At 31.7% G+C, this 4,922-nt stretch overlaps 1 long non-coding RNA gene across 1 annotated transcript; it reads left to right on the top strand.

Moving 5' to 3' along the window:
- The first annotated feature begins 559 nt into the window (after window positions 1–559).
- LOC149140888 (uncharacterized) lies at window positions 560–1,025 on the top strand. Its single transcript, XR_016264132.1, has 2 exons — window positions 560–637; window positions 767–1,025. It is a non-coding gene; the product is annotated as an uncharacterized LOC149140888 (long non-coding RNA).
- The last annotated feature ends 3,897 nt before the right edge of the window (window positions 1,026–4,922 follow it).

Below are 4,922 nucleotides of genomic sequence, written 5' to 3'. Positions count from 1 at the left end.
AGTGATGCATCTCTACCTTTGATATTATGCCATGGATATTTTATTATTACGCTGCTATGTATGTTTCAAGACTGTACCGTCTGCATTTGCTGGCATCGCCATCTCGGGACACCTGGACTCAGCATTTAAACTTGCTGGCCTGTTCACGTGATCTGGGCATGGCTTCCGGATTGGGAACTTTCTCGCTTTTACACTTTGGTATTCCCGCTTCGATCTACGATGTGAAAGTTCTGGAGGAGATCAAGGGAGGAGACAGCTCCACGTCTCCATGGTTGGCACTTCACATTTATAAGGTTGATACTCCGGATACTTCGTAATTCCTTTGGTTCTGCTTGGCGCTCCATAGCCTTCCGCACCATTCTGTCATGACTGCGAGTTTGTCCCTTGGTTCTGCTCTGATTTTCTTCCAGCATGCAACCCTGTCACGGCGCCACCGCTACAAGGATGCAAATTATCGAGCTGGCTTGGTAAGTTTCTTCCTGTCTTTCAAAGGGTTTTCAGTGTTTCCTATGTTTAACTTAAGGGACAACAGAATAATGAACTTCTCCCTTGAATGACAGGTTATGAATGGCTGCCACCGAGGCTTATCGGCGGTATGTGCTTTCCCTCAGGTGTTAGTCGGTCGAAGTTTCCACAGGTACACATGTCAACCTTCCCTTACGCTCCGATGATTCTTATGGTTAAAACACTACTTGTCTTCCGTCATAGGGTTACTCTCTGAGCTGAATCTGAGATCCCAACCTTACTTCTTCACGGTTGGGCGCAGATGGCGAAGAACAATTATCATTTTGACTGCTGGGTTAAACCCCCTTTGCTTACCGCGGAACAGAGGGGTGCAAGTCTCTGGTTCATGGGACTGTGCTGCTCGGCCGCTGTGTGATATGGCTATCTGAGCCTGATTTCTCTTTAAGTTATTTGCACTCATGTTTAAGTTAAGACACTTATATGAATTCTCAGCATATTGTTTTCCGGATCTGGACCCATTATGGAATGGCGGCCTTTTGTTTAATTCAGAATGTTGTTCATATTTACGGTTGGTGACTATCATGCATTTTGTACAGTTTTCCATGAGGAACGAATTTTAAGCATTCCCATCTTATGTAATATACTTTCTCATCATGGAGTGTATTAGTCTCGTTGATGGCTTACATGGTTTAGCTTTCTGTTTGCATTCACTTATTTTCCAACCGGTCTTGAAATGCCATGAGAAGTCGCACCTGCATCCTGCTTGATGGATGTATGGTTGATTTCGGGCTTGGGTTCTATGCGAGTATGAAACTACTCGGACCTAAATACTTTCAAGGTATAAGCTTTGATTTGTTTCTACTTTGCCAAATCAGAATATTACTCTGTTTGAAGCATGAATTGCAGGTTCTATAATTTTGGTTGCGAATGTCATGGTTTGATGTGCATTATTAGTTTATTATGGCAATGCTTATTTGACGCTCTTACGGCACTTAGAACATGACTATTTGTCTTTATAAAGTTAATCCAGCTCTGAACTAACGATGGTTGTTGTGGAAGTCTTTTTTCATTCTTATTGCTCAGTTTATTGACTATTATTTAAGGACCACATATATGATGTAAGTCCTGTTTCAATCGTATTTGTTTTCCAAAAGAAAAGAGCGGGATGCTCTCATATGCATTACATCCCGTGAAACTGAGACCCGACCTCTCGGCTCAGGGTTGCGATGCAAGGGATTCTGTAATAACGTTTTGTGATAATATTCGAGCCCTTTCATGAGGGTTTAAAGTAAAACTAGTTATTATTTTATTTATGCCGGTCACGGCACTGTAGTAACTAATTTCTTCTCTGATTTAAGTCTTTCCTTCTTTACTGGGCACAAGCCCATTAGATAGCGACTATGATGCATTGTTCTATTATTCTGCTCGTAACCTACGACTTAAGGTTTTATGCATATGGCTTCCTACCTTCTTTCAACTCTGCATTCCGAGGGTTAACTAAGCATATTCCTCTTGAGGTTATAGACTACCCAGAAAGAAGGTATTTGCCCTCTATAAGTGTTAAAGATTAGGGTAACGATCCTATGGCAGGGCTTTCCACTCCTTCGAATGTTACTTAGTCCTCTTGCTCCGGCCCTAACTTCTGCTAACTTAGTTAAGCCGTAAGGACAAGATGTATTTCCGGAAATCCCTGTCGGATGGTCATTACAGTTATGCAGTTCCACGACTGTTATATCGTTTGTTACAAGGGCACAGATTCCTAATATTACCTTAAAATCCGCAGCTATTCTGCCTTACTGGCAATGCACAGATATTCATGTTTTGTTTATCCCTATCCTACCAAGGGTAACAGATAGTTGCAGGTATTCTAGTCTACCAGCTTAATACAAACAACTGCAAATACATTAATCTACCATTTTAATACAGACAACTATAGATATAATAGGTTTCCGTTACTTACCTGGTCACTGCTCGTAATGTGATTCCTTTAGCAAGCCTCCTGCAAATTCCTGTGTCAAGCTCATTAACCGCCCATCCGTGAGACTTGTCTTCTGGGACCTGAGTCTCCCCCCGAGCTTCTTCTTACCGGATCACAATCCTCAGTAAGACAACACCTAGTGCTCGACTATCTGGTCACTACCAGACTTAGTCCAAATCCAGGTTTTTTCCTTTTTTTTTTTCTGTCTGTCTCTACAGCACATCATTCTCCACCAACTTCCTCCTTTTCCTAGAATTCTTCCAGTTAGGAGAGGTGGTTATTTTCAGTTTAATTAACTACTTTCCTTTTCTTTTTCCAGTTCCCTTTTTGGGAGCTCCAATACTTTCTGAGTAATTCTTTAAAACATTATTTTAATGCATAATTAAAATTAACAGATTACTCTTAAAAGAAAATAAGTCTCTCAATATCATTCAGTTTTTATCACAGTAAACTTTAAATAATTACAATTTACGGGGTCATCACATAAGTCAAACACTACATTCATTTAGCATGCTCATACTCTATATATTTTTGATAAAATACACAATTCATGTCATTATTCAATATCACAATTCAAGGTTTTGAATTATCATTTTGGATTCGATAGAATAGACACATATAATGTTAATTAAAAAGTATGGGAGGTGATAAATTTATTTGTATTTATAAAATAATAATTTTATCAATTTAAAATTAGAATTTTATAAAATATTACTTATATTTAAAATAAGATTTACTTTCATTTAAATTAATAAGTTAATAAGTATCTTTTTTTTAGTTAAATTTTTAATAGTGGTTTAATAATATTGAAATAAGAAAAAAATAACTTTTTCTTATCTAAATTTTAAATGGTTGATAAATACAATTAAGCATGTCAATTAAATGATTGATAAATGCAACTGAGCATGAATCCATATTAACAACTAAAACACTTCATAATGAGTCTTATATTTCTAAGATTTTATTATTATTAAAACTAATTAAATTATCACTTTATTTTAAAGTACTATTAATATTATTAATTACAAAAGGATAAAAATATAAGTTAAACATATATAAATTTAAAAAATCATGGAACAATATTTTTTATCCATTGATATTTACTCCCACTTTATCATGGATATTATTAAGATGTAGGTCAACTTTTTTACAATACTATGAGGTAAAACTATATATTATGAATAACACATGCCTAAAAAAACATAGTTCACTTTATATGGCACTTGCTCATATCACATTGTTTTAAACAATCAATTTAACTAAAAGGACAGAAAACACATAATTACTTTAGAAATAAATATCAATATCCTATTTATGTACAATACTAAGAATGTTTTAGAATAGTCCGTGGAGGATAAATTCATACCACCCACTTAATAATTATTGATAATTAAATTAAAATTTTCAAACCCTATTCCAAAATAAATACACCTATCAGCATCAAAATAATTAACAAAACAAAAAAATTATTTTGAAAATTTTATTTTAAAATAAAAAAGAAAATATATTATATTATTTAATTACTATTTACTCTAAACTAAGAACATAATTAAAATCTTATTTTGTTAAAAAAAAATAAAAATATGTAATATATATATATATAATAAATGCGAAACAACAAACTTTTATTTGAACAAAACTAAGAATTTTATGAAGTTACCTAAAATATATCACTGACAGATAACTTAATTATGATTTATTATGAGGAACTTTTTATAGTAAATGCATATAAATTTTAGTTTTTTTATACAATAAATACATTTTTTTTTGTAAAATAGTATATAGAGATAATTCATATTTAGATTTGCTATATTTTTATTATTATTTTTTTCTTAACAAAATTACAGTGATTTAAGAACATTTCTCTTCTTTCTTTTAACTACAGTGATCTAGGAAGTAATGCTTTTCTTTTTTCTTAACAAGGTCAATTAATCTCTTATTTTTCTAATCTATGATGGACCATATTTCTAGGAATGCTTCTCTTTTTTCTTTTTGATCATAGAAATACAATTTTAAATAAGATCAATAAATCTCGTTCTTTCCTAAGTTATAATGGACCATATTTATCTTAGTGGACATAATCCTCCTCATTATTATAAGTTATAATTTTCATTTTTTTTATGAAAAGTTAAATAATTATTAATTTTTTATATCATAAATATATTTTAGTATTATTTTGTAAATAAGAATGAAATATCAATATATAAACAAATATATTAGGTTAATAATTTATAAATAATACAGTGGGAGAATTAATATTATTTAATATTAAGAAAAAAATAATAATATAATAATTATAATTTTATATAATAATTAGTTATAATTAGTTATATTTAGATCTAAATTATTTTTTTAATATAAATAATTAATATAGTAAAAATCATAATATATAAAACTAAACTAAATCGGAATAGATAAATAATTAACTCAGTTGAATTCCAAAAAAATAAGATATAAGATACATAATTATTATTAAAAT

This window comes from Pinus tabuliformis, chromosome X (assembly GCF_031772625.1).
Source record: "Pinus tabuliformis cultivar Carrire ecotype Pingquan chromosome X, CPIR1, whole genome shotgun sequence".
Classification (NCBI taxonomy): domain Eukaryota; kingdom Viridiplantae; phylum Streptophyta; class Pinopsida; order Pinales; family Pinaceae; genus Pinus; species Pinus tabuliformis.
The sequence above is the reverse complement of the archived record's forward strand: the minus strand, read 5'-3'. Positions and strand labels throughout refer to the sequence as shown.